Below are 14,829 nucleotides of genomic sequence, written 5' to 3'. Positions count from 1 at the left end.
CAGGCACCTCCTTCCCCACTCTCTTGCTTCCTCTCTCATCATGTGATCTCTGCACACACCTGTTCTCCTTTGCCTTCTGTCATGAGTGGAAGCAGCCTGAGGCCCTCACCAGATACAGATGCCCAGTCAGAATCCCTCCAGCCATCAAAATCATGAGCCAAAACAATCTTCTTTCTTTATAAATTACCCAGTGTGAAGTATTCCTTTATAGCAACCCAAAACACACTAACACCATACCATAATAACTCCACTTGTTTGATTCTCTCCTCTCCTATAATTCTTTCATTACAGATATGTTATATTGCCAGAGCACAAATGCCAGTTGCTTTTAAACTCAGAACCCAAATATGCTCTTTTTTAAAAACTATTCTCATGTGTCAAGTTAATTGTACTAAATTCCTTTATCCAAGAAGGTTGAACTTAGTGATGATCCTTGTGGCAGCTTTCGTTCTATCATGGTCGATGGTAGGCAAAGTCAAAAGTATATAGTTTCAGGAAAATCATCAATCAAATGGGTAAATACGAAACTATCCAGTGAGGAATAGAGCCTGCCGTTACAAGTAAAGCAGTGTTATATAATACCATGGAGCGAATCTCTTAGTCTCCAACTGGCTAAGTCCCAGATATCATCTTTTTTCCTAAGCTCATCAAAAAGCAGGTTTTCAGCACGATCACTGTTATTTCTCACCACTGCTGTGAGTGAGTCTAAGAATATCATTAACAAGGAACATTGTCCCAGGACAGCTGCCACCCACATAATCCCCAGGGTGGTTAATAATTGTCTCTGTCTGCCTTGGCATTTGTCCTTGCCAATACACTATCAACAAAGCAAATGTACTTCAGGATGAGCAGCCTCATCAAGGTTTATGGAGTCATGCTGTCTGATTTTTAGAATAAATGATATCACTATTTATACCAACAATAAAAAAAGTGTTTGTTGTTTGTATAGTATATGCAGGGCTCTGGGCTTGGACTGAATGATACAAGATGGCACCAGACACATATTTTTACCTGAAGGAACTGACAAGCTAGCTGGGGATACAAGACTTGGATCTAAAAATTGAAAGTGCCGTTGCAATGTAGTACATTCACGTGTCACTGAATGATAGGAATACATATTGAGAAACGCTTCATTAGGCAATTTCATCCTTGTGAGAACCTCATGGTATACTTACACAAACCTAGATGATATAGCCTGTTCCACACCTAGGCTTTGTGGGGTAGTCTATTGCTTGCAGGCTACAAACCTGCACAGCATGTGACTGTGTGTACTGAATACTGCAGGCAATTGTAACATAATAGTATTTGTGTATCTAAACGTAGAAAAAATATGTAAAAATAAAGTATTATAATTTTATTGGAACACCATCACATGAGAGGTCCATCATTGATGGAAACCTCATTATGTGGTGCATAACTGTACCTTTGAATCCAGGATGAGTGATGAGGAGTGAAAGCATATGGGAGCTCATAGGCTGGAATAGTTTGAGAGTTGAAGCAGGTAGGAGAGTCCACTAAATCTGGATCTCACACAGAATTTACTGGCTACATTTACTCCTCATTCAGTCCTCAACATTATCATATGAGACAACATACTGTTATGGCCTGTGTTCTTCTTCTATTTTGCAAGTGAAAAAATTGAGGCTTGGAGGTAAGTAACTTGCCTAGTTCACACACCTGGTGTTCAGGCAGTCTGACACTGGAACACTAGCTCTTAACCACGTTGTAGATGAGGAAACCACCACCCTTCCCTGAACATGAAGATGATTGGGAAAGAGACCTATACAAAAGCTCAGAGAGAAAGATCAGTGTAGCCAATGGACTCTGCTAACTGGAATTTATGACGAAATGCTGCAGAAGCCATCCAGGATGGTGGCTGGCTTTGCCACTTCAACTCCAGTTGGCAAGGATGACTAAAGAAACACAGCACCAGGAAAGGAACACCGACAAGTTGAGCAGACAACATCCTCCAGGACACCAGAGTTTATGGAGAGAACTCTGGATAACAGGCCTGGCAGACAAGTATTTTAATATACACTGGGGTATAATATAAACTGGGGTAACCCACCCCCAGAGTACAGCAGGCACTGTGGGGTGGGTCAGTGGCAGCTGCCAGAAGGAAGGTTAGTCACAAAATGAACTAATATCCAGAAGTTATGGCATGATCTTTTTTACATTAAGTTAAACAAGGTACACCAACCTGCCACTTGGTAGGAAAGGGTGCTGAATTTGTCATCAGAGTCAGATGTACTCTGGAAAGAGGAAAACCAAAGTCCAGTGGTAAGGTCCAAAGACAGAGACCAAGTAGCAGCAAAATTGACTTGATTCCAAGTCATATCTTTCCTGGCAAGAGCCTTGACATCTCTTTTCTCTGGGCCAGAATTGAGCAAAAGGCCCAAGATGACATTGATTGAACCTATACATAAGAATCAAAGATCCCTAGTTGTGGTTTAATAAGCCTTCAGAAGATGGGAACTAAGCAGCACCTATAATAATTTCTATTTTCTTTTAGCAAATATTTATTGAGTATCTACTCAATATAGGCACTCCTATAAGCGAAGGACTATGGTAGTGAGAAAGACAGACAGGTCTCTGTTCCCTTGACACTTATATTCCAGAGGGAGCATAATTAAATAAATTAAGATGAGGCAAAAAAAATGTTTTAAAAAAAGGTTTTTGCAAAGTCACAGAGGCAGTAAATGTCATGGGTCGTTTGAAAGAGAAATAACTAGTCTGGTTGCAGCAAAAATTTTATGGAAGGAATCTAGGGAATTCATCCATGCACTGTATCCAGAATCACCAAAATGGTGCATGTTGGAGCTCAATGAGCACGCAGACCACCTGCCCAGTCCCTCCTGCCTGCAGAGGAGAACTCTAGGCTCAGAAAATGGGGGTAAATGGAAGCATGAAACACAGATCTTAGTGAAGATAGGCCCTATTGCCTTTTATTTGATGAGCACTCTGCAAATTATTAGTCCATGGATTTCGAGTGGCTTAAAGAAATGCAATGGTCATGGGAGCTGGATCCAGGCCCCCCTCTTTTACCCTTATCCATGACCTTGGGCAAACTCCTGAACTTCACCCAAAGCCTAGGGGCTGATGTTCCCAAAAGCCCCTTCCAATTCTGAAATCCTTTAATGCTTTAAATGATCTTAGCCTAGTGTATTAGTCCATTTTCATACTGCTATAAACAACTGCCCAAGACTGGGTAATTTATAAAGGAAAGAGGTTTAATTGGCTCACAGTTCAGCATGGCTTGGGAGGCCTCAGGAAACTTATAATCATGGTGGAAGGTGAAGGGGAAGCAAGGCACCTTCTTCACAAGGTGGTAAGAAGGAGAAGTGCCTAGCAAAGGGGGACAAGCTCCTTGTGAAACCATCAGATGGCATGAGAACTCACTCACTATCATGAGAACAGCATGGGAGAAACCACCTCCGTGGTTCAATCATCTCCACCTGGTCTCCCCCTTGACACGTGCGGATTACGGGGAATATGGGGATTATAATTCAAGATGGGATTTGGGTGGGGACCTAAAGCCTAACCATATCACCCAGTTATCAGTGACGACTATTCAGAGGCATCAGCATGAGATGAGGAACAAGGGAAGCAACAGGCAAGCCGGCAGCAGGATTCAGGTTCTGGTCCTGATCATGGGCCCTGCCGTGGTCTTGAACAAATTACATAATCCCTCAATGTCCTCATCTATGAAGTGTGGGGTTGCACTAGTCCATTGCCAAGCCATCTCTCAGCTCTAGTCTTCTTTGAGCCTAGGTTCTTAGCTCACTTTGACAGTGAAAAAAGACAAACATACAACTTTTTTAAAAAAGATACCAGCTCTCAATGAAAACTCTTAAAACAAATAGGATTAATTGCCTGCTCCTTTACACCTCATCTCCTCCACTATACTTTGTAATTTGATGGAGTCAGTGGTATAAAATTTCAGTTTCAATGTTTGCTTTGAATGCTCATGCAGCATTTAAGTAAATGCATTTTTAAGTAAAATGGAAAGGAGAATAGAGGGTCTAGAAAGAAGACAAAAGTCAATAAATTATTAAATCTATTTTTTACAAATTAAATGCATTGCATTGTGTACACAGGATTCTAATACAACCAAGCCCCCTCGGGCGGTTCACCCACATGGCTCTATAAATGCCATTAGCACTCTCAGTAAGCTTTATAGTGCATAATGAATGTGCTTGTTCTAACAATACCATCAACTGTTTCTGAACCAAAGGCTGTCAAGATTTCCGTTTCCTTTATTCTAGGTGGAAAAAACAAACTCAACTCTAAGGGAGACTTGTAATCAGAGAGAAAAGTGACAGAATATTGGCTAATTTGCTTCCCTGAGGCCTCTTGGAAGTCCTTGCCTAGGGTCTGTTTTATTATCCCAGTTTTTCTTATCACAGCTAAAATCATGGTGACAATTCAAGTTAAACCTTGCCACTATAAAAATATTTTTTGTTTGCTTCAGGAAAAAGGACCCAAGTGTACAAACAAAAGTCAGAAAATATAATATGCACATTTCCATATTCATTCATGGCTGGCATCTCTTAGCATTGCACTTAAATTACTGCAATGCAACTTCTAGAGTGCACAAATAATAGTAGCTAGTGTATATTGAGCACTGACTCTGTGCCAGGCACTGTGCTAAATGATTTATATGTGGTGTCTCATCCAATCTTCCCAACAACCAAATCTTGGAAGGCGTCAAATGCGTTGTCCTCTCAAAGCCAGCCCTGCCTCCTGGTTTTGCTATTTCAGTACCATGGTCCCATCACTCCACCTGCTATGTAGACCTGGGAGTGCGGTTATTCTTATCAAAAGAGATTCAGAGACTCACCCTTTTGTGCAATGTCTGCCACATACGTTTTTTCACTTCCTTTCACTTGTTCACCTCATCCCTTCCTTCCCCATTGACCTCCTCTTTTCTTTATCAAAATGCTGCTGGTGCAGAAATGCCTAGCTTAAATCTCCCTCCTCACTGCCCACTTTCTCTCTACTTTCTGTCCCTGCCCCTTCCACATTCACACACCTACACACCTGTTTTCTAATTAACCTGATCCTGGGTAATCTTGTCCAGCAATAAAGCCCACCCCCTCCCACAGCAAGGATTGACTTGGTTATGCAGTTGGCATTTTTACTTATGCTTACTGCTGGCTATCTCCTCAAATCCTTAAATCTTGTCTTTCCAAATAAAGTGCAATTCCTTGAGGGTAGGACCGTCTCTTCTGCAGCCACTAGCCTAGGGGCCCAGGAAAAGGAAATCAGGAATAGCTAAATAAGTCATGTATGTGGGATATAATAAACTAAGCAATATTAATCATATTAACAATATCTAGTGTTTACTAGGGGGTCAGACACTGTTCTAAGCACTTCAGATATATTAACAACAACTGTTAAATGTAGTTAGTGTTACACACGTGTGTTTCACTAATGAGAAAACAAAGTCACAGAAAGCTAGGTGACTTTCCCAAGGGCACAAAGCTGGTAGATAGTGGGGTGAAGACTTGAACCAGGCTATCTGATTTCAACATCTATTCTTCTTGAACAACCAAAAAAAAAAGAGTATTGGGGCTGTCTCCCTCAAACATCTTTTCTCCCTCAAATTTTCTATTTTCTATAGAAAACAGAAATACATTTTCTATTCCCTTTCATTACAGTTTCAATATCTGAAAAAAAACAAGAAAACACTTAGTTGCCCAGATAACCATAAACACACTAGGTGCCTGTCATATACTTGTCAGCAAAATTTTAGCCCTCCATGAGTGAAAGGAGAGCTGGAATTCCAATTCATCCCCATGATTTAGGCATGTCTCCATTTGACTAATTTGCATTTATTTGGTTTGAATCCAAGAGAATGCTCAATGACCAGGCAAAAGTGGATGGCTGACCCTTAGAAGCAGCAAATCACTCTTATATGGTACTACTTCAGGCATATCAGGAAGGGAACACTACTATCAGACTTAAACTTGATTGGCCGGTGTCTGAATTTCCACCACCATAACTTCGTCCTTTCGAGTAAGGTTTCGATGTTTGTTAAAAGTAAAATTCTCACAGAAAGAGAAGCACCTCAACTTGCAGCAGTCACTTCAATAAAGAGCTGAGATTATATTTCAATGAGTGGGAGTAGGAAGGAGTGCATTATGTGCCTTCTGTGTCTAGACAGGCAGCCTGGTAAAAAGAAAGTATTAGGTATTAGCTGTGTATCAGAATAGCTGAATTCAATTTCTAACTTCCAGTTCTATGATTCCTTGTCTATTTATTTATTGGGATACTTCTATAGAGAAAAGCTTCCCCTTTTCTACTATTTGGTTGCCTAATGTTACATTTCATATAGAAAAAGCAAAACGAATGCCAGAGTTCAAAATAAAGAGTTCGTCAAAAAAAAAAAACCAGTTACATGGAGTTTTATAATTCATTATAATCTTGTGGATTTTGTTATTGGCCTTATCGATGTTCAAATTGCCTTATCTTTAAGTTGGTTCCAACTTTTGACAAAACCTATTAGTCTTTGATAACTTCCTTGATATCTACTATGATGATGCTCCAGGCTTATTGTACATTTTCTGTCCAGCACTGAAAGTAGCCATTTCCCCAAGATTCCCTGGCTTCTTTTAACTTTGTTACTAAATTTGAAAAGCTTTGGACATCCAATTAGGCCCTCAGGACCTCAATGTCAGGTGTTGGAGGAGGATACTAGAGTGATTTATAAGGCATCTTCCAGAGGTGCTTGCCTACAGTCTTCCAACTGAAATATGTGCTCCCTGAGGCAGAGACCATGTATGTTTGGAGTCAACTCTAAATCCCAACACCCAAAACATAGCAGACATTCACTGAATGTGTCTCAAAGAGTAAACGAATAATTATTCTTAACTTATAGCCAGGACAATGGCCTCTCCTAGAACTTTAGACCTTTATACTAACTGCTTCCCAGAAAATTTTTACCCAGATACGTCATTGTCATTTAAAACTCAAAATGTCTAAGACTTGAATCACCACCTTGCTCCCAGTACCAGCTCCTTCTCCTTTTCAGTATCCTTGGCTTAAAATGATCAACATTCCTGATATGTTGAAATTATATGGCTTGAAATGAACAACATCTCCTTTGCTTCTGTCTCTGAGCAGTCCTAAATCCCATTAATTCCTGCTTAGAATTCCTCAGATCACCCTCTCCTTTCTGTCTCCTCTGCCAACCCTCAATCATGCTTATTACCTCTCACTGGCATGTCTGAACCCTCCTGACTTTCCCTCTTCTAAACAAGTCAGCCACATTTAACTTTCTGATACAATATTTTAAGAACATCATTTTTTTAAATATATTCAACTATAATTTGTCAATTTCTAATTTTAAAAATAAAAATGGAGAGAGCATCATTTTTTTCCTCAGAAACCTTCAATAGCTCACCACTATCTATGTAAATGTGTGTTTGTCTTCTGTAGTCTCAGGTACAAACGTTGCATCAGCATAAGGTCCAGTCTGCAGACAGAAAACACCAGTAATTTGAGCTGGTAAAATTTAATATAAAGAATTGTTGGCTGGGCACAGTGGCTCACGCCTGTAATCCCAGCACTTTGGGAGGCCGAGACGGGTGGATCACGAGGTCAGGAGATCGAGACCATCCTGGCCAACATGGTAAAACCCCGTCTCTACTAAGATACAAAAAATTAGCCAGGTGTGGTGGCAGGTGCCTGTAGTCCCAGCTATTGGGGAGGCTGAGGCAGGGTAATCTGTTGAACCTGGGAGGCGGAGGTTGCAGTGAGCCAAGATCTTGCCACTGCATTCCAGCCTGGTGACAGAACAAGACTTTGTCTCAAAAAAAAAAAAAAAAATTGTTAACTAGGTAAAGATAGTTAAACACTAAAAGGTATAAAAGAAAATGCTAAGGTATTCAAAGGTAGCAACTCCAGAAAGCAGTTACTATCCCTAAGGCCAAGGGAAAGTGAATTAGGAAGGGATGTGGAAATTTAGAGGAAAGGGCCCTGCAAGACTTGGAAATACTCAGACTTCTGAGGAGAAGGCATGGCTGCACAGAGATACACATATGACTGCTGTGAGAATGAAGAAATTTGATGGAGAGGACACTTGGGAATCACCCAGAACTGAACTGTGGGAGCCTGTGCTGTGGTGAACATTACAGGGATCTCCCCCACCCTTCCTCACCAGTCCACTTGCTATTGCCCAGAAATAATGCATGCTGGGCTTAATGCCTAGGTGATGGGTTGATGAGTGCAGCAAACCACCATGGCACAAGTTTACCTATGTAACAAACCTGCACATCCTGCACATGTACTCCAGAACTTAAAATTAAAATTAAAAAAAATTCTGCAACTTCAAATTTTGTACCAAATGGAGATTATAATTGTTGATTTAAAATGAAAATGTGGGTAAGCTCCATTTGTACTTTTGCCTCAGGCCCTGGAAGTGTTAGGGGTGGGCCTGTGGAGGCACAGAGGGAGTGTTGAGGAGGAAGAGGTTAACCAGCAGGACAACATTTTGGCGGGGGTGAGCGGTTTTTGTTTTTTTTTTTTTTTCTGAGCTCTTCTTTTGTATTATTTCTAAATAAAATACAAGAGTATTCAAGGTAAAGGGGAAAAAAGCATACTCAGTGAAACAAGAAAAGTCCTTTTTTCCTGCCATTAATACCTTGCAATCTCTTTTTATTATCTTTTACTGACAGAGTTTAGCATCAAATCAGAGAGCAAAGGAGAAGCGTCTGCAGCATTCACCTCCACTGTTACAAAGCAAGGCAAATAAGAGTGGGTTTGGAGCTGAGATGCACTGTTCTTTCCTTTGCTTTTAAAAACAGAATATCAAAGTTCCCCACATCAGTTGGAAGTGACATTTCTTTCTTCTGAACTCCTATTTCACTTATTTTGGAGACCAACCATGTAACACTAATAGTGTGTTATTAGATATTCTAAATATTCTCACATAATGTGTTTTCCCTCATGCTAGATGACAAATTCCTAAAGGACAATTTTCTTTTAAAATTTTTGTGTTAAATACAGAAATGGTATTTAAAATGTATAGCTTAACTAATTATTATAAAGTGAATATCCTTGTAACCACCGTCATGTCAAGACATAGAATGTGGTCAGCATCCCAGAAGTCCTCCGTGCACTTCCCAATGACAACCCCCACCTCTGCTCCCAAGAGTAACCATTGGCTTCTACAATAATCACTTCTTAACTTTTCTTTATTACCCCAGTGTGCTTCCCTAAATCTTATAGCTCAGGTCTGTGTTTTGTAATGTCTTTTAAATCACTCAATTTATGCTTTCATCTCTGTCCTTTTTCCCCTATATTTTATTTGTGTAAGAAACTGAACCATTTATCCTAAAGAATTTTCAACGGTTTATTGCATTCCCGTGGTGTAGTATAATATGTTCCTCTGTCCTCTGTATTCTTTTGTAAATTGTGTTGTTTGTAAATCAAGAGGCACAATCAGGTTCAAAATTTTTAACAAAATTTGTTTGAAGGATGTTTTGTTCTTTAGGGAGTACATGATATCTAATTCTCTTTTTGTGATGTCAGCAATCATTGATGTTCATTATCCAAGGGCTTTAACTCACTAGGGTTGCATACCAGTGACATTCCAATTCTATGATTCCTTGTCCATTTATTTATTGGGATACTTCTGCAGAGAAAAGCTTCCCCTTTTCTACTATTTGGTTGCCTAATGTTACATTTCACCTAGAAAAAGCAAAACGAATGCCAGATTTCAAAATAAAGAGCTCGTTAAAAAAAAAAAAAAACCAGTTACATGGAGTTTTATAATTCATTATAATCTTGTGGATTTTTGTATTGGCCTTATCGATGTTCAAATTGCCTTATCTTTAAGTTGGTTCCAACTTTTGACAAAACCTATTAGTCTTTGATAGCTTCCTTGATATCTGCTATGATGATACTCCAGGCTTATTTTAAATTTTCTGTCCAGCACTGAAAGTAGCCATTTCCCCAAGATTCCCTGGTTTCTTTTAATGTGAAATAGTAATTCAAGACCAAAAACCAAGGGCTAGGGATGCTCATCTATAGTAGGCTCAATATAGTTTCCAGGCCTTTACAATGGACAGAAATATATATAACAGATTAAGCTAGGAGATATATAGAAATATATATATAATATAGATACACACACACATACACATATACACATACACACATATATAGTTATCATAATGTATATAATATATATACTTATATATAGAGAGAGTTATAATTTCTAAGTAATTTCAATGGGCAGACCTAGGAGGTAATTATCATAGACATGATGGACCAAGCTAGGAGAGAGAGAGAATATAACACTTTTTTTTCTTTTTTTTTTTTTTAGATGGAGTTTCACTCTTCTTGCCCAAGCTGGAGTGCAATGGCGAGATATCGGCTCACTGCAACCTCCGCCTCCTAAGTTCAAGTGATTCTCCTGCCTCAGCCTCCCGAGTAGTTGGGATTATCGGCATGCACCACCACGCTTGGCTAATTTTATATTTTTAGTAGAGACAGGGTTTCTCCATGTTGGTCAGGCTGGTCTCGAACTCCTGACCTCAGGTGATCCACCCACCTCTGCCTCCCAAAGTGCTGGGATTACAAGCGTGAGCCACTGTGCCTGGCCAAATATAACACATATTCTGCAGAATAGAATAAACTAAGATAGAATGAATATCCTAGCTTGTCATTATATCTATACATTTTTATATATGTATAATGATTATATGTATATCACTATATTGAAAATTATTTCTAATTGACATAAAAAAGCTCTTTTTCCTACTGCCACACTCAACACTTCTGGTCACCAAAATTGGTGGGGACATTTCCCCCATACAACAATAGATTCTCCAGTGGACACCAACTGAGTATCCTATAATTCAATTCAATTCTGACACAGTCTACCTGGAGTTAGAGTCAAATTCCCAGGTTAAGGGTTCAGTCCCAAAGACTGCCCCCACTGCAGATGCTAATTACATGTGGGCCTCTGAAACTTCTGACTGACTGGCTATAAATTGGAAGTAACCACTACCACTTCCTCAGGCTTCAGCATTTGCTAGAGAGGCTCATGTAACTCAGGGAAGCACTTTGTGTTTATTGGTGCATTATAAAGGATATTACAAATAATACAGATAAACAGCTAGATGGAAGAGATGCAGAGGTCAAGGTACGCAGGAAAAGGCAGGAAGCTTCTACGGCCTCTTGGGGCATGCCACCCTCCATGTCAGCAACCTGGAAGCTCCCCAAACTCCATGCTTCGGGAAAGTTTATGAAGGCTTCATTACATAGGCATGATTGATTATTAATTCAATCTTCAGCCTCTCTCCCCTTCTGGGAGGATGAAGGGTGAGGCTGAAAGTTCCAGACTTTTAATCATGGCTTTGTCTTTCTGGTGACCAGCTCCCATTCAGGAGGCCACCAAGAGTCACCTTATTAGAACTCCTATCATCTAGGACATTCCAGAGGATTCAGGAGCTCTGTGTCAGGTGCTGCTATCACTCAGGAAATTACAATGGTCTTGGGAGCTCTGCGTTAGGAACCGGGTCAAAGAACAAATATTAGAACAAAAGATCCTCCTAGCACCCAGAAAATTCCAAAGGGTTAGAAGTTCTGCGTCAGGAACCAGGTCAAAGACAAAATATTAGAACAAAGATGAACCTAGCTCCCTGATTACTCAGGAAATTACAAGGATTTTTGGAGCTCTGTGTCAGGAACTGGGGATAGAGATCAAATATATATATTTTTATTATGGTACAATGTCTTATTCCTTTAATAATAATTATGTATTTATCATTATAACTATTGTTCTTTCCTATAGAACGTACCTCTCTATCAGAACTTAGTCCATTATATCTATTGATAATTCTATATAATTATATGCATGGTAAAATATATAAACAATTATAATTATATGATAATGATTATTTAATATATACAACTATATATGTAAATATCACTCATTTATTTAAAGATAAAATACCTCATATGTTCACACTATAATTCGAATTCAAATTTCAATGTTACTTAAACTCTTCTACCTTAAGTTCAAATCTCTTTTTGTCTTCAGCAGGAATCCTGGGTTGCAAGGACAATGGGGATGATTGAATGTTTTGTCCATGTCACACAAAACATTCTCAAAATAACACTATCAAAACTACTACCAGTATAGTTACTGAAAAACTGTTTCAAATGTTTTTACATGATATTCTCATTCTCTCCTTGTTTTTTATAATTATGCTGTATCTATATTGTCAGAGCATAGAGTCATTACCACACTCTATTCTTATGTCCTTCCTTTGTTCTTCAAATAAGTATATACTCATTGCCCACCATCCATCTTTATGTCAATACTTTTCTAGTAATTTTGGTTGTCTGAAGCTACTGTATACCCAAGGAAGGATTCACAGAAGCAGTATTTTTCAGTTCTGGCTTCTGGGTGACAGCTTGCTCCCTTTATACTTAAAAGACAGTTTGGTTGAATATAAAATCTTTGGCTTACTGTTTCTTTCCCTTCAACATTTTAAACGTGTTACTCTGTTTTCTTCTGGTAGGAGAAATTGTTATTGAAAAGCATGATAACAATTCATTTTTCTTTCCTTCATAAGTCACTTGGTCTATGGCTCAGATATTTGTTCTGGGTCAATTTTTCCAGGTGTACAATGTGCTCTTTCAATACGTAACTTCAAATTTTTTCATTTGATGAAAGTTTTGGTGCATTATAATCAGGTGCTTCTTCTAACTTGTTTTGATTTTTCATTCATGGATTCCTAATTTTTATATAGATACATCAGAACTTCTCTGCCTGTCTTCTGAATGGATCATGTTCTTACTAATACTTTTCATCTCTTCCTTCATTTCCCTTTTCATTCCTTTCACTTTTTAATTGTGACAAAACACACATAACATAAAATTTACCATTGTAACCATTTTTAAGTGCACAGTCAGTGGCATTAAGCAGATTCACATTGTTGTGCAGTCAGCACCACCATCCATCTCCAGAACTCTTCGCATCTTGCAAAACTGAAATTTATACCCATCAAACAATGACTCTCCATTCCTGTGTCTCCCACCTAAGTCCCTGGAACCTTCATTTTTTTTTTTTTTTTGATATTTAAAATTTTCCTTCTTTTCATTTTCTATTTATTGTGAGTCATTACCAGTTGAGTCTATTTGCTCTTGTGTTATACTTCTAGTTAGACAATTTCTGAAATGAATGTTTAATTTTATGTCTAATTCTGTATTGATTTCTTCCACTTTATTTCTAAGTTTTCTTTATTGTGGTTTATCTTTCAGATCTTCTTTCTGTCAGCTGTTTAAAAAATATAAGTTATAGTTTTCTTTTTTTTGTGAGAACATCTTTCTGGCATGTCTTTATTATCTATAGAAATTCTACTCTTTTTTTTCTCCCTGACCTGTAATAAATTTGAATGTGATTTTAGCTCATTCTTTTCTGATGCTCATTTTTACACCAAATTAGATTTTCTGAAGTTTTAGAAAGGAAGCTTGGCTTAGAATCATTTTGGGTTTTTTACATTTAATGTCTCTAGACCACCCTCTTCTGGTTGTTTTTATAAAGTGTCCAGCGATATAAATACTTAAATTCTAAGATTTTCTGGTTCTATTCTCCCTTACCACTTTTATCCGGACCTTTTATTTCCTTGGTGTCTAGTGTCCCCGACCTGCTCATCTTAGATTCTCTTAACAATTTATTCTCAGTTTGGATCATAGCTTTGTCTTGAATGGAACTTTGCTGGGTAACTTTGAGAGTGAAAGGAGCTCAGAATATTCAATCTCCTTAGTCTTACCACGGACACTTTTGGACCATGAAAGCCCCTCTTAGTTTCAGTTACTGTTTTCAGTTTGGATCACTGAGTTTTCCAGATAAATGCTTGTTGGCTTCCTCGAAGTCAAGTTTGTCAGATATCCCATTGCTTCCTCTTGGATAGATGCTGACACCAAGTAAATCTTTTAGCTATTGCTGATTGCTTTGCCCAGCTAATTTTTGTATTTTTAGTAGAGATGGGGGTTTCACCATGTTGAGCAGGCTGGTCTCGAACTCCTGACCTCAAGTGATCTGCCCACCTCAGCCTCCCAAAGTGCTGGGATAACAGGTGTCCTTTACAATTTTGACACTCGTTGCTCTAACGTTACAAAGTGCCTAAAGAAAATGATACCTCTAACTTTTAAATTTGTTGCTCAAATAGTTATTAAACCTTTCCTATGTACAAGGTATATTGAGCTGGAAACTAGAAAGCTCTGCTCTGAGATCTGGTGAAGTTGGCAGTGGCTTCCCCCAAATTCCCTCGTAGAACACACAGAACAACTAAGATTACGAAAATAATTATGGGGCACAGACAACCTCCACAAAACTAGGGACCAGGTATCCCCACAAATCCCAAATTACGAGCAACACTATACTACACTACAGCCTGGGCAACAGAGCCAGACCCTGTCTCAAAAGAAAAAATTTGTAAAGGAGGCGAAGTTAATTCTTGTTATCAATCCACCAACTTTCCTGACAGCCAGCTCCTCCTTCTGTGCTTCTGGTGGGTGGCTCTCCTTTCTCTTATCTTCTCTTTTTTTTTTTTCCTGTGAGACAGAGTCTCCCTCTGTCACCCAGACTGGAGTACAATGGCAAAATTTCGGCTCACTGCAATCTCCGCCTCCCGGGTTCAAGCAATTCTCCTGCCTCAGCCTCCTGAGTAGCTGGGACTACAGGTGCACGCCACCACGCCCAGCTAATTTTTGTATTTTTAGTAGAGAAGGGGTTTCACCATGTTGGCCAGGATGGTCTTGATCTCTTGACTTCCTGATCCGTTCTCTTCGGCCTCCCAAAGTACTGGG

This window comes from Pongo pygmaeus, chromosome 5 (assembly GCF_028885625.2).
Source record: "Pongo pygmaeus isolate AG05252 chromosome 5, NHGRI_mPonPyg2-v2.0_pri, whole genome shotgun sequence".
Lineage (NCBI taxonomy): Eukaryota > Metazoa > Chordata > Mammalia > Primates > Hominidae > Pongo > Pongo pygmaeus.
This window is presented reverse-complemented; position numbering follows the sequence as displayed.